The 27,607-nt window shown below is 40.3% G+C and overlaps 1 protein-coding gene and 2 pseudogenes across 1 annotated transcript in view; all 3 read left to right on the forward strand.

The window, feature by feature from the left end:
• The window catches only part of ZPBP (zona pellucida binding protein), a 192,346-nt gene that overhangs the window by 36,809 nt on the left and 127,930 nt on the right, over positions 1 to 27,607 (forward strand). The gene's annotated exons all lie outside the window — the stretch shown is intronic.
• Positions 15,330 to 15,878, forward strand: LOC130045384 (chromobox protein homolog 3-like; annotated as a pseudogene).
• On the forward strand, positions 22,056 to 22,463 carry LOC130045385 (histone H2A.V-like; annotated as a pseudogene).

The following is a 27,607-nucleotide window of genomic DNA, read 5'->3' on the forward strand; positions in this document are numbered from 1 at the left end:
CACTGTGGGTTAGACGCTTGCTTTACACATGGCCAACCCAAGTTGGATCTCTGGCACCCAATATGTGATTAGGGCACCACGCATGATCCCGGAGTTTAAAGGCAGGAGTAAGCCTTGAGCATAGTTGATTGTGGTTTCAAAACCAATAAATAAATAAGATTGTCAGAATAATTATGAAATTCATTTACCAATAATTCTCTTAAATGTCAGTGAACTAAACTCTCCCATTAAAAGACATAGAGAGGATGGAAATATCAGGAAACAATCCATCAATTTGTTGCTTACAGGAAATACACCTAAATTCACAGGATAAATATACTGTAGAGTTAAAGGATCAAAAACAATAATATAAGCAAGTGATAGATTAAAAGACTGAGAAAGCCATACTATATTAGACCAAGTGACAGTCAATCTAATGAAATCAATTAGAGCTAGAATGAAAACTATTTATTGATTCAAGGAATAATAGATCAAGAAATACTAGCTCTTATCAAAACATGCTTCAAATTAAAAGGCTGCACAGTTTTAAAGCTCCTGCTAATTGACCTCAAGAAAGAAGGCCGATGGATATAGAGTAATAGTGGGAGGTCTCGGCATTCCACTTTTGCCATAAGATTGATCAACGAGACAATATCAGTAAGATACAAGAGGCCTGAATGAAGAATTAAAAGTACTGTGATTAATTGAAACTTTCAGTGCCCTATATCATGCAAATGCCCTCTTTAGTGAAGAAACACATTCTGTAGTGTATATGGAACATTCTTGAAAATCATATGTCAGGTCATATTTCAAACATACATAAATTTACAAATACAGAAATCAGGTAAAGCTTCCTCTCAGACCACAATGCCTTGAAAGTAAAAATAAATCATAAAAGATGAGAAAAAACTTCAAAACTTGGAAGCTGAGCAAAAACTGCTAGATGAAAACTGAATCAAATGAAATCAAAGAAGAATTAAAAAGATTCCTTGAAACTGATGAGAATGAAAAAGATGCAAACTATTAGAATCTATGGGTTACAGCAAAAGCTGAACATAGTTGTAAGAAAGGAGGGAGAAATTCAAATTGACAACCTAAAATACATCTTATGCACCTAGGAGAGGCATTACAAAATCCCAAAACCGGTAAATGAAGAAAAAATAATAACCAAACTTTTTTTATGTTTAAAATTAAAAACTTTTATTTTAAAAATTAAAACAAAAAAACAAATCAATAATAGAGAGATCAAGAAAGCAGGAAGACTCAATGAAACCAGGAGCATTATTCAAATGAATAACCATGACAGACATACCTTTGGCTTTTTCAGAAGAATGAACAGAGAAAATTGCTCCCAAATCAAATCAAAGAAGAAAGGGGGAGACCACAAGAGTTGTTCCACTCCCCAGGAGATGTATGCCATTATGTAACTTGAAACCATAGTGACCAAAACAGCATGGTACTGGAATAAGGATAGGCTCTATAAACAATCAGAATCCAGTACTCAAAGACAAATTCTAGGTCTTTGATTAATTTTTGAAGGGCCCTGAGTACAGGAGATGGAATAAAGATGGCCTGTTCAGCAGATGGTCCTGAGAAACTCTGATAACTGTAAAAAAAATGAAACTGGATCCATATCTCACACCTTATACAAAAAAGAATCAAAAAACTTGAGATCAGACCTTGGGTTTCTTTTAGTTTTGCACTCAACTGCTACTCCCATCAGAATGGAAGAAAAGATTTGTCCTCATTGGTGAGATAAAAGGATTATTATACAAGATATACAAAGCATTCTCAAAAATCCAGCAAAATGATCAAAAACCCCTAAAAATAATTGGGAAGATAAATGAACAGACAATGAAGAAAACGTGTGGATGAGCATTAGGCACCTAAGAAAGTTAACATCCTAATAATTATTAGGAAATTGAAATCAAGATGACAATGAGACATTAGTGAGAATAGCACTAATCAAAAAAAAAAACTGTAGACAATCTTTGTGGGAAACTTGCGAAAAGTGAACCCAATCTACTGCTGCTGGGAATGTTGTCTTGGCAGCAAGTCAAATATTAGTCTGGCACTGAGCAATGTTTGGTATTTGAGAATTGTGTCATATATTTCTCTGTGGTTCTTAATATTTATTATAGAACGTAGTAGCAGATTTTATTTTATTTTTTTTTGCTTTGAGAAGAATATTTAAATAATACCACTGGATGCTCAATATTAGGAATTTGTGTTAAGTAGGAATTGGAAGAGTTTGGTATAAGTTGTTGTGGCTTCTGAAACAAAAAATACCTCAAACATTTTAAAGTTTTAGGCTGGCTCATACAATGAATGTTCTTGTGTCTGATGTCTAATCTTTTCTTTGGTTTTTCCTTTATGATCTCACCTGAGAAAATTTTATTCTTGTTTCTTTGTCTTGGAGTCACTCCAGGCTCTGAGGTCAGGGAATGTTCCTGGGGGTGCTCAAGGAGACCATATGGGGTGACAGGTTCAAACCCAGGTCAAGGCAAATATGTGCAAGACAAATACCGTATCTGTTGTACTATCACATTGGCTCAGAAAATCTCTCTCTCTCTCTCTGAAAAATTGAGTAACCATGAGATAACACAGTTACAAGTCTGTTCATTATCTGGGTCAGTCATCCCTCAACCAGTGTATATTTTCCACCATCAATGTCAGTCTGTTATCTTGACCACATGTAATAAAATAGTAGTTGTAAATAATTGAGAGAAAGAGATACTGTCTAATTTATGCATTAATTCTTTTAGAAAAATAACTTCCCCAAATTTAGCCTTTTGTTTTTAAAAAGATTAATTTCTTAGAGGGATGGAGTGATAGCATAGCAGGTAGGGCATTTGCCTTGCACAGGATCAGTTGGCCGACCCAGGCTTGATTCTTCCGCCCCTCTCAGAAAGCCCCACAAAGTACCGTTAGTATCTTGCTTGCATGGCAAAGCCTGGCAAGCTCCCCATGACGTATTTGATATGCCAAACACAGTAACAACAAGTCACACAATGGAGACATTACTGGGCCCGCTCGAGCTAATCGATGAACAACGGGAGGGCAGTGCAGTACAGTGCTACAATTTCTTGGAGGTTTTATGGTACACAGTTGTATTAATATTGTTGTTTGATACATTCTGCTGCGCCTTACCACCAGAGTGCTAGTATCTCTCAGCTATTGGATCTTAAGTCCTTTCCCTGAACTCTTAGGCATTTATTTTTAATTCAATATGCAATATCTAAGATTTTGCTTACATTGGTCATTATTTCATTTCTTTGTTTCTTAATAATTCACTTATGAGTGAGATAACCATTTATTTAATCTTTGTGCTCTCTTCACTGATCACGATACCTTCAATTTCATCCAAGCTGAAGCAAACTGCATTATTTTTTGTTTTTCCATAGCTTAATTGTATACCATTGTATACATGTACTGCTGTTTCTTTATTTACTCATCTATTGTTTCCAAATATTATCTATTATTAGTGTTGCATCAAACATAAGTGCATGATCATATTTATGCATGAATGTTTTTGTGTTCTTGGGTAAATATCTTGGGTATAATTTTTTTGTCATATAGAAGTTGACCTGTTTAGAATATCCATACTATTTTTCAGAAATACTAAAATCACACAGTATTTCTACCAACAGTGAATATAAGGTTGTTATTTTTTCTCTTTTATCCTACAGTCTTCCATCACTGTTTCTTTTTTTATAAGACCATACTTACTGATGTGAAGTGATAACTCATCATTTTGAAATATTCTTACTAATAATTGATATTATAAGTATATTTCATATACTTGTTGGTCTGCTGTATGTCTTATTTGAGGAAGCTTCTTTTCCCTATGATGTTATAGAACTTTTTGGGATTTTTTTGCTGATCTTTGTGCTTTATATGTCTTTGGTATAAGCCATTTTTTCAATAAATTATATGTAAATATTGTATTAGTAGGATATGATCTAACCACATTGAAGTCACTCCTCTGGATTACTCTCATGAAGAGTTCTGCCTTGTTTTTCTCAGTGTATTTTATGGATTCAGATATCATATCAAGGTCTTTGTTTTGATTAAGCATTTGTATGATATTGAAGTAGGGGTTCAGTTTCACTTTTCGGCATGTAGTTAATCTGTTTCCCTAGCATCATCTAGTGAAAGAGGCTTTGTTTCACTTCCTACAATTAGACCTTTTATGGTAGATAACTATTCATATAATTGAATATTTGCCTCTGGATTATAAATTTTGTTGCTTTAGTCTTGGAGTCTCTATCTTTATTCTAGTACCATGCCATTTTGATTACTATAGCTTTACAGAAAAAAAAATATAAGGGAATGCAAGACTTCTCGTGTTTATCTTAATAATTTCTTCAGTTATTTGGTGAGTTTTATGTTTCCCTACAGATTTTAGAGTATTGTTCTAGTCCTTGAAGAGTGTCATGGAGATTTTGATAGTGGATGCATTGAATGTGTACAGTGCTTTGGAAAGGATGGTTATGTTGATTATATTAATTCTTCATGAACTAGGATTATATTTCCATTTCCTTTTGTGTCATTTCTTTCAATAATAACTTATAATATTCACTGTCTTTTACATCTTTTGCTAAGTTTTCTGTTAAGTATGAGATGAATGAAATTGATTAAAAATTAATTCAATAACTGTGAATTACAAAGTTACAAAGATATCCATGATGAGTTTCAGGCATACAGTTTCCACAGTCAGTTCTTGGATCAACAGTTTCCACTTCCCTTCACTGAGATCCCTAGTTTTCCTCTTGCTCCCCAACCTGCCTCTATTGCAGGCACATTCCACCCCCTTTTCTTTCTCATTTAGGTACTGTGGTCTGTAATAATGTTACTGAAAGGGTATCATGCACATCACTTTACTTTCTCTTAGTACTCAGTTCTTTTCAGAGTGACCACTTCCCTGGATTATTATGATAGTGATGTAGGTAAGGCAGAAGTGGTGGTGGCTGTGTTTGGTTGCAATTCCAGTTTTTTCATTATTTTTATTCATCTTCAAGAATGAAAATATTGAATAAAAAAGATGCTTAGACGCAGAGTTGGAAAGTAGAAAAGCTTATTGGAAAGAAGAGAAAAGGAAAGAAGATCCCCAAATGAGGAAGAACTCAGTATATGACTAAGTTACCTATGACTCTTGATGTGAGATTTTTATAGGAAAACGGGTTCTTTGTTTGACAGAGGATGCAGGAAATCCACAGAGTGGTAGAGCTGGTTTGTCTTTCTGGTCACTTGCCTCGGGTATTGTTCACTATCTTAGTCTTGTGACTCCTAGCTCTGGGACAGAAGCATATGGTGCTGGGGAACTACAGAAATGTTGGGGATGAAGCGTGGTTGGTTGATGAGGGAAATGGAACTGCTGGCAAGGGAAAACTGTGGGCACCTCTTTGTTGGCAAGGGGAACCTGAAGCTTCCTCTTTCAATAGTGGTCCCTTCCCTGGCAACTCCTTCTCCTGTCCAATCCCCCATCAGTGCCAAGCTTCCTACTAAGGACCAATACTGCTATTTATTTCTATTTTCTTTTAGTATTAGTTATTCCCCTTCTGTGTATCTTAATATCCCACATATGAATGAGACTGTTCTGTCTGTCCTCTCTCTATCTCATTTCACTCTGCAGATCCATCAGCACAGCAGCAAATTTTATGACTTCTTAATCTTTTATTATGATTAAATAGTATACAGATGTGTGTTTGCCATAGCTTCTTTAATGAGTCATCTGTTCTTTGGCATTTGGGTTGTTTTGAGGTTTTGTTATTGTGAATAGTGCTGCAATGAATACGAGAGTAAAGATATCTTTTCTGTATTATATTTTCTCTGTATTATGTTTTTGGGCCCTTGGGATATATTTCGATGAGTGAGTTGCTGTGTCCATATGGAAACTCAATTTCTATTCTTTTTTCTTTCCTTTTTTCTCTTCTCTTCCTCCTGTACCCTCCCATCCCTTCCCTTCCCCTTCCATCCCATCTTATCCCTTCCCCTCCTCTCCTCTAATCTCCTCTCCTCAAATCTCTCCTCTCTTAGAATCTCCATGTTGTGTTTCAAAAAGGCTGGCCCACTCCACACATTTCCACCAGCAGTGAATGAGAATCACCTCTCTCCCCCACACCCACAGCCAACTAGTTTATTTTTTATTTTTTGATGAGTGTCTGTCACTGTGGTGTGAGCGATATGTTATTGTGTTATTGCTGTTTTGATTTGCAGTCCCTAATGTTTAATGATACAGAACATTTTTTTGGTAGGAGTACTGCTATTTATTCAGCCACCGATTAGCTGATTGAATTGGGCATGAACTCCACCTTAATTTATTTATTTATTTATTTATTTTCTTTTTATCGGGCGTGTTCAGGGTGGTATGGGCGTAGGGCTGGAGCGATAGCATAGTGGTAGGGAGTTTGTCTTGCACGCCGCCAACATGGCCGACCCGAGTTCGATTCCTCCGCCCCTCTCGGAGAGCCCAGCAAGCTACTGAGAGTATCTCGCCCGCATGGCAGAGCCTGGCAAGCTCCCCATGATGTATTCGATATGCCAAACACAGTAACAACAAAGTCTCCAATGGAGACGTTACTGGGCCCGCTCGAGCAAATCGATGATCAACGGGAGGGCCTTTCTTTTTATATTTATTTATTGAATCACTGTGGGAAAAGTTACTAAGCTTTCATGTTTAAGTCTCGGTCATACAATGATCAAAACCTTTCCCTTCACCAGTACCCATTTTTCACCACCAAGAACCCTAGTATCTCCCCATTCCCACCCCTCCAAATGCCTGTGAGGCAGATGATTTCTACTTAACTCTTCTCAACATTGATAACATTCATTATTTCGAAAAAAGATGCACCATTATTGTTTAGAATTTCCCCCCAAACAGTCAGAATTGCTGAAAAGGCATTGTGAATATTTTGTTTTCTATAGCTGGTTATGAGAATCATATAATGTCACGTGGCCATGATTTTGAATTTCTGCAAAGAGCCAAATCATTACGAGATTGGTTCCTGTGTGTCTGGTGTTATGGCTGTGCCAGAGAGCTGCTCATGGGGGGTAACTCATGACCTCAGTAGGCGTGAAGGACATGCCGGTATCGCCCCCCTTCCTATGAGACTGCAGTTGCCCTGTCACCGCTGGCTCGTACCTGGCTTTCCTATAAGCTCTGAGGTGGCAGCCAACTTGCTGCCAGGGGGGGAAGAAGGCGGAAGGGAGCAACACCCTTTCCCTCCTGGGGAGGCATGGCATCATAGTTTAATGCATGGTCCATTCACTTTTCTTCTGCAATCTGCTCGGCTCTTGACTAAGTCCTTTTGCCTCTGGAGCCATGGCCTTGTCAGAGAGCCACTTGTGGGGGGCAACTCATGACCTCGGTAGGGCGTGAAGGATGAACCGGTACTGTCCCCCTTCCCATGAGATTGCAGTTGCCCCATCACCACCGGTTCATATCTGGCTTTCCTATAAGCTCTGAGGTGATGGCCACATTGCTGCCAGGGGGGAAAAAGGCGGAAGGGAGTAACCCTCATTCCCTCCTGGGGAGGCATGGCACCGTAGTTTAACGTATGGTCCATTCACTTTTCTGCCGCAAGCTTTCAGGCTCTGGTTTAGGTCCTTTTGCCTCTGGAGCCATGGCTGTGCCAGAGAACCGCTTGTGGGGGACAACTCATGACCTCGGTAGGGCGTGAAGGATGAGCCGGTACCACCCTCCTTCCCATGAGACTGCAGTTGCAGCTAGAGGGAACAGGCCAGAGGATGAAACCTATTCCCACCTGGAGTGACCCAGTGCCAGTAACCTACCGCAGGAACAGGATGCATTTCTGCCAAAAGCCTTTTGGTTCCGAGATTCGTTTCTGAGACTCTGGGATCATGGCCATTAAGCAGTTCAATCAGGAACTAGAGAGGCTATGCCTCCAATTATATAGTTGAGCTGGAGGTGGTTTGTGGGTGTGTCTCCCACATACCTAACTTTTGGCTGTTTACTTTTGTGGTAAACTTTGCCCCAATTTTTTGGGGTCTGGCCAAAGGCACAGCAGCAATTTTAGGGTATCTGAAAGTCTGATGTTGCCATCATGCTGCTGATGCACTCACCTCGCAGGTACAGATTGACCTGCTGGCGGCACCATGCCCCCATAGAGCACTTTTTTTCATATGACTTTAGCTCTTTGTATTTCTTCTTGAGAAGTTTCTCTTCCCCCCCATTTTTGATGGGGTTGGACTTTTTTCATTCAGTGTTTAATTTGTACTGGATATCAATAGAAAAAAGATAGTCAAATAACTAGCTTGTGGGCTGTCTTTGTATTCTGGTCCTCATTTTCTGTGAAGTGCAGAAGATTTGTAATTTAACATAGTTTTATTTATTTTTTCTTCTCTTCCTCCTGCTTGGCCAGGGTCTTTTTATCCTGAAAGATATTGCAAGCCTCAGTGTAATGGAGAATTTTCCCCATGTTTTCCTCTATGTACCTTATGGATTTAGGTCTGATATTGAGGTTTTTAATAAATTTTAACTGATTTTGTGCATGACATTAGAGGTCAGGGTTCATTATTTTTTTTTCTGCATATGGACAACCAGTTTTCCCAGCACCATTTGTTGAAGAGGCTTTTTCTTTCTCCACATCATATTTTCTGCCACTTTTGTGAAGATTTACTGACCACATTGGGATTGAATTTAGGAAAAAATTATTTTTCTCTTGTATTATTGATTATGTAGAATAATGTGACAGATTTATTTTTCTTTTTTTTAAGTATGTCCCTTAAGTCTCTGACAAATTTCACTGAGTATTATATTTTCCAAGTCCAAATATGTATAAGCAAATTTTGTGATTTTATTCTTCCTAAGATTAGATTCGGCCTTCAGGAACTGTGAGTTACCATGGATGGTCTTGGTCGACATGAGGAACTCAGACAGTCTCTCACCCTGTTCGTTCCATTCAAGCCATGGGTCCCAATGTGAAGTTCTTCAGCTGATCTTCTTGGTCCTATCTTGGCATTAAAATCACCCACAATGACCTTGTAGAAGGTGTGGTCTTCTTTATAGAACTTCTCCAGCACCATGTAGAACTTCTCAATTTCTCCTTCATCATAATTAGATGTTGGTGCGTAGACAACGAAGATAGAAACTGCCGGCAGTGAGCCACATCTATTCAAATGTAAACGTCTGATTTGGGTTGTTAGGCATTCAAATGAATCAATGTTCATGGCCAAGTTTGTGTTGAAAAGGACACCTCTTTTATTGCTTGTTCTGAGGATCAGTTCTTCTCCAGTGTTGAAAATGGCATGATGAGATTGGTGCTTTCTTGTCTCGGTCAGACCAATGATGTCGTACTTGATCTTTCGCGCTTGTACCATCAGGTCCTCAATGGATGCATCTGATGCTAGCGTACGTACATTGAAAGTACAGACGATCATTTTTGTCTTCCTTTGTTGTGGACCAATCTAAACGTTGGACCTGGGAGTCTCCTGGTGGACGATTCCACAACAAAATAGACCACATCATATTCAATCGACAGTTTTGCCTGACCGATGTCGCTGTTGTCCCAAAATTCCTAACGGGATCGGACCACCGTCTCCTTCGTGCAAAATTCTATTTCATAGAGCGGGGAGAAAGGGCTGCAAAGTTTAAAAAGAGAACTCCCAGAACAACCACCAACTAGAAGCTCTTTGGCACTATTGCGGCAACATGGGAAGGTGCCATTGTTGACAACATTGACAAGGAATACGATCGACTGGTTCAGCACCTCCATGATTGTGCGAGGAACGCCAAAAGAGAGATAGCCACAAAAAAATGCCTTTCTTCGAAAACTCTTGAGCTTATTCCCCAACGTGGTTTGGCGCATGCCTCAGGCAACCACAAGTGAACTTCGGAGCTTGCAAAGCAGTGCAGAGATGCGATCAAGGAAGATCTCAAAGAGAGAAGAGCAGAAGTGCTGATAGATGCAGCAGAAGCTGGGAAATGTATTCGTAATGCCCACCTGTCCTTCGCCAACTACAAGACCAAGATGACTGCCCACCGACGTCCTGATGGATCTATCACATCCTCCAGCAAGGCAATGGAGAAGATTATCCATGACTTCTACTCAAATCTCTTCGATAGCCATGTCCACTTGCCGACATACCAAATTCCACAGGATGGATATGTTGTTCGCAACGTTCTCCCTTCCGAAATCTGACATGCCATTTCGTCAGTAAAGAAACAAACAGCACCCGGCCCAGACAAGGTCAGACCTGAACACCTGAAGAACCTGCCGTAAGTACTCATCAATACACTGGCTTAGCTCTTCACACGCTACCTGTCTGAATGCAAGTTTCCATCCCAATGGGAAACCAGCAGGACTGTACTACTGTTCAAGAAGGGAGATATCCATGACATTGGCAACTATCGCCTGATCTGCCTATTGTCTGCCATCTACAAGTTGTTCACTCGAGTCATCCTAAATAGGATTGGCAGAACACTAGATGTTGCAGTTGATGCGGGTGCCCAGCCCCAGGTAGAAGCTGCTCATCTGGCCCAGGTCAACGGTGTTGCCGTGCGAAAAGAGCACCGTGTACCTGGCACTGGGGACGCAGCGCACGTACATGCAGGCCGCCCGGTTCCCGCAGCTGCTCTTGGTCACGAAGACCTCGATGGTGTCCAGCTCGCGCTGGCTGTACTGGAAGTCAGCACGGTCCAGCAGATGCAGCTTCCAGTTTCCGGGATTGCTGGTCGAGCGGGAGCCCGCGGATGTGGCACTCGCGTCCCCAGGGGCTGGCTCGGGCTCCAGCAGGAACAAGTAGGTGGGCTCGGGCGGCAGGAAGGCTAGCTTGGCGGCGATGCGGCCAGGGCATGGCAGGCAGCAGAACAGACAGCACAGCTCGGTCACCGACAGGCCGTTCATTGCGGGCCCCGGGCCCCGAGGGTGGGCTGCTCGCGGCTCGGGAGGAGGGACGGGGGTTTTCCGAGACCAGGGCCGGGCGGAGGGCACCCCCAGGCTGCCGCCCCAGACAAGAGCCCCATTAGGGGGCCACAGCCCATTCCCATCATGGTCCAAGTCGAGCCCCTGAGAGCCTGGCAGCTACATGTGTCCATGTTCTGATGACGGAAAGCCGTCCCAGCCTGCGCTCCCCGGCCTCCGGGCCGCGCTCCATGACTCCCGGCTCGCCCGCCCCAGCGTCCATCAGTCCCCCGGTGCCCGGGCCCAGCCTCCTGCGCCGCCACCGCCGCCGCCACCGCTGCCGCTACCCCAATGGCAGAACACTAGATGAAGGACAACCATGTGAGCAAGTCCGGTTCTGCAAAGAATTCAGCACCATGGACCATATCCACACAATAACCAAGCTCATTGAGGTTTCTCGGGAGTTCAAGTTGCTGCTCTGTCTAACGTTCATTGATTTAAAGAAGGCCTTTGATTCTGTTGAGAGGGAAGTGGTCATTGAAGCCCTAGCCAATCAGGTCATTCAAGCTCAATACATCAAGATCCTCCTTGAGCTGTATTGCGGATTCACTACCAGGATCTCACCATTCTATAAAGAAGTAATCATTGATGTCAAGAGAGGGGTTTGGCAGGGTGATACCATTTCACCGAAACTCTTCAGTGCCACCCTTGAGAACATCATGCAACGACTAGAATGGGAAGGAATGGGAGCGAAGATAGATGGTCGGCAACTACACCACCTCCGCTTTGCTGATGACATTGTTTTAATAATACCAAACATCAGCCAAGCGGCACAAATGCTGGCCAACTTCAACCGTGAGTGTGGAAAGGTCAGTCTACAGCTGAATCTTACGAAGACAATGTTTATGAGAAACAGCCTCGTTCCTCACGCTCCATTCGCTCTCAACATTACAACCATCTCCGAATGCAACAGCTATGTGTACCTAGTTCGAGAAGTCAACATGACAAATGACCTGGCACCCGAGCTGCGCAGGAGGAAGAGAGCGGCTTGGAATGCCTTCAAGAACGTCGAAGAAATAGCTAAGAGGACGAAGAACCTCCGGCTCAGGGCACATCTCTTTGATTCCACTGTTCTTCCTGCATTAACATATGCCTCCGAGACCTGGGCCCTACGCAACAGGATGAGAATGCTATCTAGGTCTCCCAAAGAGGAATTGAAAGAGCTATGCTTGGAATATCACGTTTCACTCAAATGAGAGAAAGAATCCGTAGTTCCGACCTCCGTCGACGATCAAGAATCAGGGATGCTGTCTCGTTTGCCAAGGTTTCAAAAATTAGATGGGCTGGTCACGTAATGTGATTTAAAGACGACCGCTGGACTAGAGCTGTTACTGCCTGGATTCCACAGGATGTCAAAAGACCCTGTGGCCAACCACCTACCAGATGTTGAGACTTCTTCATCGAGATTATGAATGATTGGTTTGAGGCTCTTCATGTTCCTGGAGCGAACAGGCGCCATTGTCCTACACTAGCACGCGACAGGGACAAATGGAAACGTTACTGGCGCTTGCTTGAGTAAATCGACGATTAACAGGAAGTCAAGTGATCAAGTGATTCTTCCTAAGCATGCAGAGCTTTTTATTGATGAGGTTTATTATGTTGATTGAAGTTGTAGGAGTTCAGGAATTTATCCATTTTTTCTAGGTTCTTTCTTTTTGTGGCATAAACATTCTCAAAGCAATCTCTGAACATCCTTTCAATTTTTATAGTGTTTGTTGTGATGTCCCCCTTTTCATTTCTCATTCTGTTTATTAGGGTTTTGTCTCTCCCTTTCTTTGTGACTCTTTTGTTGATTTGGTTTATTTTTTTTTAAAAAAACAGTATTTGTTTCATGGATCTTTCAGAATTTGGGGGGAGGTGGGGTGGGGAGGAGATTTCAGTTCATTTATTTCTGCTCTAAGCTTTATTATTCCCCTTCTACAACATGCCTTGAGTTCCTTTAGTTGATCATTTTCCAGTTTTTCTTAGGTTGTGCAGTGAAGTTAATCATGTGGATCATTTTTTCCTTCCCTTTGAATCCCGCATAGCAAATAAACTTTCTATTACCACTTTTACTGGTAGGTAGTGTCCCCATTTGTTTCTGTGGATCTTTTAACATTCTACTTTGAGTTCACCATGGTTAGAGAAGATAATTCACATAATTTCTGTGATCTGGACTCTGGTGAGGTATGTTTTGTGTCCCAGAACATGGAAGAATTTGTATTCGGCAGAATACACATTTTATATATATATAAACATATATATACACACATATGCATATGTGTATATGTACATACATATATGCATATATATATGTATCCGTCTCTTCCTTTTCTTTTTTTTTCTTATATTTATTTATTGAATCACTGTGGGAAAAGTTACTAAGCTTTCAGGTTTAAGTCTCGGACACACAATGATCAAATGCCTCTCCCTTCACCAGTACTCATTTTTCACCACCAAGAACCCCAATATACCCCCCTCCCACCCCTCCCAATGCCTGTGAGGCAGATGATTTCCACTTAACTATTCTCTATATTGATTACATTCATCATTTCGACAAAAGATGCATCATTATTGTTTAGAATCCCCCCACCCCCCCCACCAACCAGAATTGCTGAAAAGGCATTGTGAAATACTTTGTTTTCTATAGCTGGTTATGAAAATCATATAATCTCGCATGGCCGCAATAGCGGCCTCACGATTTTGGATTTCTGCAAAGAGCTAGAAAATTATGAGATTGGTTTCTGTATGTCTTGTGTTATGGCTGTTGCTGGAGAGCCGCTCGTGGGGGGCAACTCATGACCTTGGTAGGGCGCGAAGGATGAGCCGGTTCTACCCCCTTTTCCATGAGACTGCAGTTGAACCCATCACCACCGGCTCATACCTGGCTTTCCAGTAAGCTCTGAGGCAGCGGCCACCTTGCTGCTGTGGAGGGCGTGGGTGGAAAGTGGAAGGGAGCAACACCCTTTCCCTCCCGGGGAGGCATGGTGCCATAGTTTAACACATCGCCCATTCACTTTTCTGCCACAAGCTGCTGGGCTCTGGATTAAGTCGTTTTGCCTCTGGAGCCATGGCGGTGCTGGAGAGCCGCTTGTCAGGGGCAACTTGTGAACTTGGTAGGGCATGAAGGACAAGCCGGTACCGTCCCCCTTCCCATGAGACTGCAGTTGCCCTGTCACTGCCGGTTCATACCTGGCTTTCCAGTAAGCTCTGAGGTGGCGGCCACCTTGCTGCCAGGGGGGAGAAAGGCAGAAGGGAGCAACACCCTTTTCCTCCCGGGGAGGCATGGCACCATGGTTTAACACATGGTCTATTCATGTTTCTGCGGCAAGCTGCCAGGCTCTGGATTAAGTCCTTTTGCCTCTGGAGCCATGACCATGCCAGAGAATCGCTCGTGGGGGGCAACTTGAGCCGGTACCACCCCCCTTTCCATGAGACTGCAGTTGCCTTGTCACTGCTGGCTCGTACCTGGCTTTCCAAGAAGCTCTGAGGTGGCGGCCACCTTGTATATGGTCCAGATGCATTTCTGCCAAAAGCCGCTGGGTTTTGAGATTTTTTTTCTTAGTCTCTGGGATCATGGCCATTAATTAGCTTGATCAGGAGCCAGCGAGACCGTTTGTAGGTGGCGACTTGGGGTCTTGCTGGGATTGGGAGGAAAGGGCTGGTTCCACCCCAATCTGGTGAGTCCCCGCATGTCTTGTCACTGAAGGCCCAAACATGACTGTCCAGTGGCCTGTGGAGGATGGTGGTCACTGGGCCACCAAGGGGAACAGGCCAAGGCATGAAACCTATTCCCACCTGGAGTGGCCTAGCGCCAGTAACCTACTGCAGGAACAGGATGCATTTCTGCCAAAGTCCTTTGGGTTCCGAGATTTGTTTCTGAGTCTCTGGGATCATGGCCATTAAGCAGTTCGATCAGGAACCAGAGAGGCTATGCCTCCAATTATATAGTTGAGCTGAGGTGGTTTGTGGGTGTGTCTCCCACATACCTAACTTTTGGCCACTTACTTTCTTGGTAAACTTTGCCCCAAGTTTTTGGGGTTTGGTCAAAGGCACAGCAGCAATTTTGGGGTATCTGAAATCTTTCTTTTCTTAAAGTATTTCCTTGCTGAACTTTAGTTGATCTATCAAGAGATCCAAAGACGTGTTAAAATCTCCAAGTACTACTGTGTTGCTGTCAGCATCTTTCTTCAATCTTCAATTAACAGTTGTTTCAAATAGTTTGGTGGCCCCTCATTAAATGCCTATGTGTTTAGGAGTGAGTGTTCTTTATCACGTATATATCCCTTGATTATTAAGAAATTACTTTCAGTGGTGCCCTCATCCCCCACCCCCTTGGCTCTGGCTGGAGTGGTAGGCGTGCAGGGCCATAGACTCCGTGGACGCGGGACCCAGAGCAGCAAATAGGCGGTGAATTATTGCTCTTCAAGTCTGCAATAAAACTACATGGCTTCCAATAAAACTACATTGCAGAAATTTGGAAAGAAACAGAATGGAAAGAGAAAAAAATTGAAGAGGAAGAGCCTGAAGAATTTGTGGTGGAAGAAGTACTGGGTGGACATGTAGTAAATGGGAAGGTGGAATATTTCCTGAAGTGGAAAGAATTTACAAATGCTGAGAATACTTGGGAACCTGAAGAAAATTTAGATTGTCCAGAGTTGATTGAAGCATTATTTAATTCTCAAAAAGCTGGGAAATTAAAAGATAGTACAAAAAGAAAATATCTGACAGTGAATCTGATGATAGCAAATCAAAGAAGAAAAGAGATGCTGCTGACAAACCAAGAGGTTTTGCCAGAGGTCTGGATCCTGAACGAATAATTGGTGCCACAGACAGCAGTGGAGAATTGATGTTTCTCATGAAGTGGAAAGATTGAGATGAGGCTGTCTTGGTGCTGGCAAAAGAGGTAAATATGAAATGTCCTCAAATTGTAATTGTTTTTTATGAAGAGAGACTAACTTGTCATTCTTATCCAGAAGATGAAGCTCAATAATTGTACGCATTGCTATTTATGTCATTGTCACTGTCACTGTCACTGTCCTCCCGTTGTTCATCCATTTGCTCGAGTGGGCCCAGTAACATTTCCAGTGTGACAATTGTTACTGTGTTTGGCATATAGAATACGTCATGGGGAGCTTACCAGGCATATATAAATATATATATATTAATCTGGGTTTTGGTTTTGATGTACTAGTGTGAATAAATAACTCCATTTTATTGAAAATCAAGTTTGATATATTCATTTCAAGTAGTATGGACCCGGGAGGACAAAACAATCCTCTAAACATGCCAGACTCTTTTAATTTCCCAGCTTTTTGAGAATTAAGAAATGCTTCAATCAACTCTGGACAATCTAAATTTTCTTCAGGTTTCCAAGTACTGTCAGCATTTGTTGTTGGGTGGGGGGTTAGTGGGGTTAGTTTTTTGGATTTTTTTTTTTTTGCATCTAATAGCACTGGTTACTTTGAACAAATAAAGCTTTCTATGGTTGCTTTTTTTTTTAACCAGAAAATAACATTGATGCCATGGTATATTTTCTCTGCATTAGAGAACAGCTTTACTAATTATTGCAAGGAAATTATCATAATCATTAATTCTGAATTTATGTTTAATTCTCATATGCCTAAGGGCCATTCTGGACTTTTTGTTCATTTTGTTTTTTATTTTGTGTATGTGTGTATATTTATGCATAAAATACATACGTAAATGGTTTTCATTCTTGAAATAAATATTCACCAAATGTTACGACCTTTTATAACCGTGAATAAACCCTGTTTCTAGGTTGTCATTGTTTGGAACAGCCTAATTTTTCCCTAAAACTTTAACCTTCCAAATAGCTTGTTTTGTGATTGGATAATTTAAAAGCAGCTATATCTAAAATTGATCATCCTGTTCTGCAGTCATGTAAATCTGAGTTTATTTGAAAATTCTCTAAAAGGAAAATCTTATTTCTACCCAGACAAGCTAATTAAATCCCTGTTGTTTTAATTAACCAAGCAAGACTTTGTATACCGACACTTAATATTTTCTTTTATAACCATTCCTTTACAAAAAGTTGAAATCTTGGAACTTCTAAAACTTTATTTCTGGAAACCTACTGTTTTGATACTGGTAATATAGGTCTTTCTGGAATAAATGGGTACAAAAACTTGTCATCTAAAGTCTTACCTGTGGTTGTTGTTTGCCCTGACTTGTTCCTAACCTGTAGGCTCAATCTTTTTAGTATTTGGTTCAGCAGAAGCCAGGAAAAATGATAACTTTATAGGAATCAAAATGTTAACCAACTGTATATTGTTTACTTTATTGTAAATACTGGTGAACAGTGGTCAAAAAATAGTTTTATATTAAAAAAAAGAAATTACCTTCACTGTCTCTTAAACCTTCTTCTGCTTGATAGCCACGCTAACCTTTTGCAGATTTTTTCTTTCTTTAATAATTATCTTTCACTGTTTGACTTTATGTCTGTGTTTGCTCTGACTACTCAAGTGTGTTTCTTGTAGGCAGCAATATGTTGGATTCAATTTTCTCATCCATCCTTCTACTCTGTCTATTAATTGGTGCAATTATCTCAATGACACTTAGAGATTATTTGTATGGAATGCTATCTTTCTGCAGGAGTTTGGCATGTTTAGAGGATTGTCTTGTCCTAAAGTAGTCTGTTTAGATCTTTTTGTTATGATGCTTTTGAGTCTATGAAATTCCTGATATGTTTATCTGTTTAGTTGTTCATCAAATCCTAATGAGAGTCTGACTGTTTATTGGTGAGACATTTGTTTCATTGAGTATTTTTGCTATATTCCATCATGTCCTTGGGCCTAGAGTGTTTCATCTGATAAGTTCGCTGTAAATCTTAAGGATGCTCCTTTCTATATAATTTTCTCCATTGGTCTTGCTACTTTCAGTGTTCTGTAGGTATCTATAGTGGTTTTTGTAAAACAGACTAGGGTGTATCTTGGAGTATTTTTATTTGGAGTCCTTTTTAGCTGGTATCCTTTGGGCCTCCAGCATCTTGGTGCATGCTTTTCAGCTCTGGTAACTTCTCTGAAATGATGTTTTTGACTGCTGCTTTCTCAAAATCAGGTTGTGACAGATGTATGAGCATTAATTTTGTCAGTTGCTACTTTACTGTGAATATTTATTGTTTCTAGTAGGTTTATGTGGGATTTTCTTTTCTATGTATAAATAATGTCATGTGAAATTATAATCTTTTAACATCTTTATCAGTTTTATTCCTTTAATTTGTTCTTACTTGCTTAATTTCTGTGGCTAAGTGCTTTGGTATAATGTTGAGTTATAGTGTGGAATGTGGATATCTTTTTTTCTTTCTTAGAGGAATGACTTTTAGTTTTTGTGTTTGTTTGTTTTAAGCCATCTGAGGTCTCACATGCTGGCTATTTATTCAATAAAATAGGCACTCCCAACACCTCCAGGATCCCAGGTGAGCCATTTTTGACCGAGACATCAAGAAGAGTTAGTAAACATATCAACATTACATAGATACATGAAAATCAGAGGGTTAAATATTTTACATAACTATCAGAGGCACACTTAAAATATTAACTCCTGAGAGTTTCATATTCCACTTTTCCCCCATACTGCCCTTGTATCTAAATGACTCTAAACAGTCTTTTTCTATGCTTGCCTGGCACATTTTGGCCATTAGCATATATTTGTTATGTATTCTAATATTTCGTGCCATTTTATTCTATCCTGGATGCACCTTTGCAAACTCTTCTGCATTCTCATACCTGAACTATTTTATCTTAGGGGCTTATCCTATCCTTGAGGGTTTTTTGTTGTTGTTGTTATTAGGAGTACAAAATGTTGTTGTTGTTAGGGGTACCACAATTTTGATACTCACTTATGTTATAAATATACATCCATTAGTATTTATGTCTAGATCCCTAGTCATTATATTTGTATTCTGTTGTCTTTTTTTCATTTGAAATGTGTTTGGTTTGATATGTTTGGCAAATCCACTTTTTTTTGAAAAAAAAATTCTATTATGATTGCTTTATCCTAACACTTCCAAGTATGTCTCTTATAAGCAGCAAAGAGTTAGGTTTTTGTTTTCTGAACCATCCCGCCACTCTGTGCATTTTGATTGGCACATCCAGGCATTGATGGTAAGGGTAATTATTGAGATATATTTATCACTATCATTTTATCAGATCTGGGGCTTTATACATTTAGTGTTAGCTTGGCCCTTTAATTTTATTTTAGGGGCCATAATTTAAAGTACTGTTTATAATAAGTACTAAGTTCCAACACCACACTTTCCATCAGAATGTCCCCCAATTTAGCCTTCCTCAACATACACATACCACTGTTCCCTGTATATTTTAAGTTCAGTTCTGAAGACCAGTTCAGAGACTCTGTTGCCTTTTGCATTTTAATTTTCTTATTATGTTTATTTATATATAACCACATATTATATTATTTTGAGTGTCTCCCCTCCTTATGACTGACTTCACTTAGTATGATACTCTCCAGATCCATCCATTTAACAGAAGATTGCATGATTTTATTTTTTGTTGTAGCTCAGTAGTCTTCCACTGCGTGTGTGTGTGTGTATTGTAATTTTATTCAGTCATCTGTTCTTGGATAGTTGAATGTTTTCAGATCTTAGCTATTGTGAGTAGTGCTGCAATGAACACAGGAGTACAAATGCTCTCCCCCCACCCCCCGCACGTACACACACCCCTTTCTCATTTTTTTTGAATAGAGCTTTTGGACTCTTGGGATAGAGGTTAAGAAGTGCAATTGCTGGGCCATATGGAATCTCAAATTTTACTATATGTGAGATGTTCCAAAATTGTTTCCCCAAAAGTTTGAACTAGTTGACTTTCCTACGAGCGAATGAAGATTCCAATTCTGCACATCCACACAACAGCTGTTTTGTTTTTGTTCTTTTTGATACTTGCCACTCTCACTGGTGTGAGATGATACCTTGTTGTTGATTTGATTTCATTTTCTTGATGATAAGGGATACAGGGCAGTTTTTCATATATACAATGACCATCTTCATGTCTTCATTAAGGCTTTTTGTTCATCTCTCCCATCCATTTTTAAACCCGTTTTTATTTATTAATTGAATCACTGTGAGATAGAGCATTACAAAATTGTTCATGATTACATTTTAGTCATACAGTGGTCTAGCAGCCACCCATCCACCAGTGTAATTTCCCAGCAAATTTCCCACTAAACCAGTTTTTATTTATTTATCTATTTTTTTAAATTTTTAAAAATTTATTTATTTGTTTATTTTTTTTTAGCGAGGTTTGGCCATAGGGCTGGAGCGATAGCACAGTGGTAGGGCGTTTGTCTTGCACGCAGCCAACATGGCCGACCCGAGTTCGATTCCTCTGCCCCTCTCGGAGAGCCCGGCAAGCTACTGAGAGTATTCGATATGCCAGACACAGTAACAACAAAGTCTCCAATGGAGACGTTACTGGGCCCGCTCGAGCAAATTGATGATCAACGGGAAGGCCTTTTATTATTTATTTTTTTATTAGTGAGACACCATGAGGTACAGTTGTAGACTTACAAATTTTGTGCTTGGGTTTCAGTTATACAATGATCAAGTAACCATCCCTCTACCAGTGCTCATTTCCCACCACCATGGATCCCAGTGTCCCTCCCACTCCCCATTCCCCCCTCCCACCCTGCCTCTGTGGCAGAACATTCCCCTCTGTTCTCTTTTGGGTGTTTCTCCCACCCATTTTGTAATGGATTGTTTTTACTTGATAAGTTTTGTAAGTGTAACTTTATAATCATCATTGGTCCTCAAAAGTCACAAGCCATTAAGCAGCCAAAAGTTACTGGGAGAGAACTGGCTAGGAAGGACAAGAGAAGCTTAGTTTAATACACCAGAGAACTCCCATCAGACAAACTGTAAAGATTTACTAACAGAGCACAGCAGACACAGTTAGGAAACAACATTGAAACCCACCAAAGCAAGTCAAGATAATAATTCAGGAGGCTCTATTAAAATCAGCTACTTCTATAGTGAAATAAAAAAATATATCAAAGGGGGACACAGCCAGTACTGCTCAGGTCTTACTCCTAGCTCTGCACTCAGGCATCATTCCTAGTGGTTCATAGAAATTTTGTGTTGAGGATTGAGCCTGGGTCAAGCACAAGCACAAGTGCCTTACTCACCAAACAGCTCTATATTCTCTGAGAAAAGAACTTTAGAGATATCATAATGGCCATGTTGAATGAATCAAAGAAACAAGGTAAGATAAGCAAAAGAGAGTAGAAATGAGTGAATTTAATCCAATGATGGAACTTGGGAATAGAGAGATAGTACAGTGGCTAAGGCAATTGCTTTGCAAACAGTAACCGAAGTTCGATCCCTGTCACCACATATGGTGCTTTGAGCCCTGCCACAGAGGGCTGAGCATAAAGCCAGGGATAAACCCAGAATCCGTCCTCTCACAAAGAAAAAAAAAGCTCCCCCAAACAGAAGGAACATAACTGAAGGGTATTGTAGGTAAAATTTAAAACAAACAAACAAAACCCCACCTCAGTGGAAGGCCTCAGCAGTGGAGTAACAACAGCTGAGGGAAAACTTGTTGAGGTACAAGATGAGATGCAGGAAACTATAAAAATAATGTTAGTTGGAGAAATGTTTGAAAGTAAATGTACACCAAGGATATGGGGATTAGTTCAGGATATCATAGGAGGGAGCTTCTGAGGAACAAGAAAGGGAGACTGAGGAGACTAGTCATTGAAATCTTAGCAGAATTACTCAGAGTTCAGAATGCATACTCCCATATTTAGGAGACCCAAAGGAACTCAGCCTAAATAAATCTAAATGGAAAAAGCAACAACAATCTCCAAGAAGAATGACAAAACCAAAGACAGTACTAAAAACAAAATAAAATAAATAAATCACGTACAAATTTATGCCATAAGATTCACAGTTTATTTATCAAATGAGACTCTAAGGAACAGAAGAGGATGATGGGATATAATAAAGAAAACAACCCCAAAACTCAGTGAAATGAGTTTAGCTATATTAAGATTTTAAAGAATTATAAATTCCTTGAACAAACAACAGTTTAAGCATTTTGTGGCCTTAAAGTAAGTTTTTTAAAAAAAGATTAAAATATTTCTTTAAAAGATAATGACAGACTTTGGTGCTGCAGGAGCACGGCAGCAGCGGCATTGGGCGGGGGTGGCCACGACCATGGCTGAAGGCAAACTTGGAAAGGACAGTGGGAAGGCCAACGTGAAGGCATTGTCTCGCTCCCAGAGGACCAGGCTGCAGTTTCCTGTGGGCCACATCCACAGACACCTGAAGACACTCACCACGAGCCACAGAGAGTCGGCGCCAGAGCCGCGGTGTACAGTGCAGCCATCCTGGCGTACCTCACTGCCGAGGTGCTCCAGCTGGCAGGGAACGCTTCCAAGGACCTCAAAGTAAAGCGGATCACTCCGCACCACTTGCAGCTCGCAATCCGTGGTGATGAGGAACTGGATTCTCTCATCAAGGCTACCATAGCTGGTGGTGGTGTGATCCCTCACATCCACAAGTCTCTGATCAGGAAGAAGGGGCAGCAGAATACCGCCTAGGCCGTTTCCTCGACTCTCCGGTCTGGCATCGTGCTGTTGGTGGAACGGAAGATGAGGGGGCCATGGGGGGGGTGAGAGCATTTTAGTGGGACGTATAGATGGTTATTGTAGAGAGGACAGAGAAATCTTAGACTCTAAGCTGGATGAAAGTATCTTAATGTGGCAAAGTGATGTGCTGATTGGCAAGTTTTCTCTCATATTTTATACAAAAATGGAATTGATAGGGACTGGAGGGATAGCACAGTGGGTAGGGCATTTGCTTTGCACGCAGCTGACCTGGGTTCGATTCCAAGCATCCCATATGGTCCCCTGAGCACTGCCATGACTGATTCCTGCATGAAGAGCCAGGAGTAACCCCTGTGCATTGCTGGGTGTGACCCAAAAAAGCAAAAAAAAAATGGAATTGATAAACCATATTTTATAAAAATTTAAAAAGATAATAACAGACTTCACAAATATGCATAACTTTTTTCCCTTGAATTTTTATTAGTGAAATGCCATGAGATACAGTTGTAGACTTACAAATTTTTGTGCTTGGGTTTCAATTATACAATGATCAAGTACCCATCCCTCCACCAGTGCCCATTCTCCACCCCCAAGAATCCCAATATCCTTCCCCCCCCCCATCCCACCCTGCCTCTGTGGCAGGACACTCACTTTTGTTCTCTGATTTTGGGTGCTGGGGTTTGCAAAAGAGGCATTAGGTGACAATAATATTTGGTCTAGAGTCTACTTTCAGCATGCATCTCCCATCCTGGGCGGATCTTCCCAACACCCTTTATTTGCTGCCCCCTTCTCTATCTGAGCTGCCTTTACCCCTAGAGAGTGCGGCTGGACTCCAAGCCATGGAGTGAACCTCCTGGTATTTATGACAGCTATTCTTGGGGGTTAGTCTCCTATTTTGTTGCTTTATGTTACCCAGATGAATTCAATCTTTCTATGTCTGTCTCTATCTTTCTGGCTCATTTCGCTTGATATTTTCCATGTAGTACCACTTGTATGTAAATTTCATGACTTCATTTTTCCTAACAGCTACATAGTACTCCATTGTGTAGATGTACCAAAGTTTCTTTAAACAGTTATCTGTTCTCGGGCACTCAGGTTTTTAGTTATTGTAAACAGTGCTGCAATGAACAAACAAGAGCAGATGTCGCTTCTACTATACTTTTTTGCCTCTCTGGGGTATATTCCCAGGAGGGGTATTGCTGGATATAATGGAAGCTCAATTTCTAGTTTTTTGAGAATCGTCCATACTGTTTTCCAAAAGGGTTGAACCAGTCGGCATTCCCACCAGCAGTGAAGGAATCTTGCCACATCCGCGCCAACACAGGTTGCTTTTGTTCTTTTGGATGTGGGCCAGTCTCTTTGGTGTGTAATGATATCTCATTGTTGTTTTGATTTGCATCTCGCTGATGATTAATGATGTAGAGCATTTTCTCATATGCCTTTTAGCCATTCAGATTTCTTATTTGAGAATTAAATTTCTGTTCATTTTGTATCCCCATTTTTTGATGGGGTTCGATGTTTTCTTCTTGTGGAGTTCAACAGTGATTTGTATATCCTTGATATCAACCCCTTGTCAGATGTGTATTCGGCAAATATCCTTTCCCATTCTGTAGACTGTCTTTGTATTTTGGTCACTGTTTCTTTTGAGGTGCAGAAGCTTCTTAGTTTAAGATAGTCCCCTTTGTCTATCTCTGTTTTCACTTGCTTGGACAGTGGTGTGACATCTTCGAAGATACCATTAGCTTCAATGTCATGGAGGGTTTTGCCAACTTTGTCTTCAGTGTACCTTATGGATTCCAGGCTGACATTGAGATCTTTAATCCATTTTGATCTACTTTTGTACATGGTGTTAGGCGGAGATCTGAGCCCACTTTTTTGCATGTAGCCATCCAGTTTTGCCAGCACCATTTGTTAAAAAGGCTCTCCTTAGTCCACTTCACATTTCTTGCTCCTTTATCAAAGAGTAGATGATCATATGTTTGAGGGGAGATGTCAGTATATTCAACCTTTTTCCATAGGTTTGAACCTCTGCCTTTGTTCCAGTACAATGCTGTTTTAATTATTACTGCTTTGTAGTAGAGCTTCAATTTAGGGAGGTTGATTCCTCCCATTTCCTTTTTCCGAAGAATTGCTTTAGCTATTCATGGGGGCTTATTGTTCCATATAAATTTCAGGAGTGTTTGCTCCATTTCTTTGAAGAATGTGATGGGTGTCGTAATAGGAATCACACTGAATTTGTACAGTGCTTTGGGAAGTATTGCCATTTTGACAATGTTAATTCTCCCGATCCATGAACAGGATATTTTTCCATTTCATCGCATTCTCTTTTATTTCCTGAAGCAGCATTTTATATTTTTCTTTGTACAGGTCCTTTACATCCTTAGTTAAGCTAATTCCTAAGTAGTTGATTTTCTGGCATACAATTGTGAACGGGATTGTTTTCTTCATGTCATCTTCTTCTCTCTCACTATTTGCGTATAGAAAAGCCAAGGGCTTTTGGGTATTGAATTTATAGCCTGCAACTTTACTATACAAGTCTATCATTTCTAGGAGTTTCTTGGTAGAGATTTTAAGGATCTCTAAGTATAGTATCATATCATCTGCGAATAGTAAGAGCTTGATTTCTTCCTCTCCTACTTGGATGCCCTTAATATCTTTTTCTTGCTAATACCTATTGCAAGTACTTCCAGTATTATATTGAAAAGTAGTGGAGAGAGTGGGCGTCCTTGTCTCATCCCTGATCTTAGGGGGAAGGTCTCAAGTTTTTCCCCATTGAGGATTATGCTTGCTGTAGGCTTGTGGTAAATGGCTTTGACTATATTGAGGAGAGGCCCCTCCATCCCCAATTTGGCGATGGTTTTCATCATAAATGGGTGCTGGATCTTGTCAAATGCTTTCTCTGCATCTATTAAAATGATCATATGAATTTTTTCTTTTCTTTTGTTGGCATGATGGATTACATTGATTGATTTTTGAATGTTAAACCATCCTTGCATCCCTGGGATGAATCCCATTTGGTCATAGTGTATGATCTTTTTGATGAGTTATTGAATTCCATTTGCTAGTATTTTGTTCAGAATCTTCTCATCCATGTTCATTAGGGATATTGGTCTGTAGTTTTCCTTTTTGTAGTGTCTTTGTTTCCTTCTGGTATTAGAGAGATATAGGCTTCATAGAAACTGTTTGGGAGAATTTCTATTTTTTAAATTTCCTGGAAAAGCTTGAGAAGAACTGGCAATAGGTCCTCTTTAAATGTTTGGAAAAATTCGCTAGTGAATCCCTCTGGACCTGGGCTTTTGTTTTTGGGAAGACTTTTGATTAAAGTTTCAATTTCCTTGATGTTAATAGGTCTATCCAGGTACTCTAGGTCTTCTTGACTCAGCTTTGGGAGATTATAGGAATCCAGGAATTTATCCATTTCTTCTAGGTTCTCTTGTTTCGTGGCATACAGATTTTCAAAGTTATCTCTGATGATCGTTTGAATTTCATTGGTTTCTGTTGTGATATCTCCATTCTTATTTCTGATTCGGTTTATTTGGGTTCTCTCTCTCTCTCTCTGTTTTTTTTTTTGTGAGTGTTGCTAGTGGTTTATCTATCTTATTTATTTTCTCGAAGAACCAGCTCTTGGTTTCATTGATCTTTCAGGTTGTTTCTTTGGTTTCCATGTCATTGATTTCTGCTCTAAGTTTTATGATCTCTTTCCTTCTGCCTGATTTGGGCTCCTTCTGTTGATCCTTTTCTAAGATCTTGAACTGTGAAGTCAAGTTGTTTATGTGCATCCTTTCTTCTGTCCTGAGATATGGTTGCAGAGCTATAAATTTTCCCCTTAATACGGCTTTAGCTGCATCCCATAAGTTCTGGTAGCTCCTGTCTTCATTCTCATTTGTTTCCAGGTACCTTTTGATTTCGTCCTTGATTTACTTCCTGACCCACTCGTTGTTCAGCATTGAGTTGTTTAGTTTCCAGGTGTTTGATTTGGTTCTCCGTGTTTGTGTGTTCTTCAAAGATTGTTGATACTATTTCTATCTTCCTGATTCTATTGAGGTATGTTTTGTGGCCTAGCACATGATCTATTTTGGAAAATGTTCCATGCTCACTCGAGAAGAATGTGTATTCTTTCTTTTTGGGGTGTAAGGCCTTGTAGAGGTCTATAAGTCCTTTCTCTTCTATTTCTTCTTCAAAGTCAATTTTTCCTTGCTAAGTTTTGTTCTTGTTGATCTATCCAGAGGTGATAAGGCAATGTTGAAGTCTCCAGTTACTATTGTGTTACTAACAATGTCCTCCTGAAAATCTGTTAGCAGTTGTTTTAAGTATTTAGCTGTTTCTTCACTAGGTGCGTATACATTTAAGAGTGTGATTTCTTCCTGTTGTACGTATCCGTTGATGAAGAGAAAATGGCCTTCGCTGACCCTTGTAATCTTTTTCAACGTGAAAATATGCATAACTTTTATAATATGTCAATTAATATCTACATGTCATTAATCTCAAGTTCACCAATAAAGACACAGTGTAGCGGGATGGATTTGAAAACTGAACCAAACATTTTGCTGCTTATGAAGAATTGTCTGAATATTAGGGGTAAAACAGGCTCAAAGTCAAGGCTCAAAAACAATCTTATAGATATTCAATTCCATTTACAATGCTGGAGTACTCATAGAAATATCAGAAACATGAACTTTAAATCTAAAAATATTATAAGGTACCATGATGGCCATTTCATAATGAACAACATATCAATATATTAAGAACAACTCACACTGCTAAACATATATGCACCTAATTATATGCCTGTAGAATATTTAAATTAGCTTCTGTTAGACCTAAAGTGAAATCTTGATAGCATTAGTTATAAGAGACTGACATTTCTCTGTCACTGCTTGATAGATTAATAAAAATCTAGGCTAGGGAGCACTAGCCTTGAAGATATAAATGGAAAAGATTTAACATACCTACACACACACACCCACACACACACACACAGAGGCATGCATGTGCACACACACACACAAACACACACACAAACACATATATGGTTCCTTCCTTCATTCCCCAAATGTTGATTTCACATTCTTCTGTAGTACACATGAGACATTCTACAAAATATTCAACACATGGGGTCACAAAACATATCTCCATAA

The sequence above is a fragment of the Sorex fumeus genome, unplaced genomic scaffold, assembly GCF_029834395.1.
Source record: "Sorex fumeus unplaced genomic scaffold, SorFum_2.1 ptg000128l, whole genome shotgun sequence".
In the NCBI taxonomy this organism is placed as follows: Eukaryota; Metazoa; Chordata; class Mammalia; order Eulipotyphla; family Soricidae; genus Sorex; species Sorex fumeus.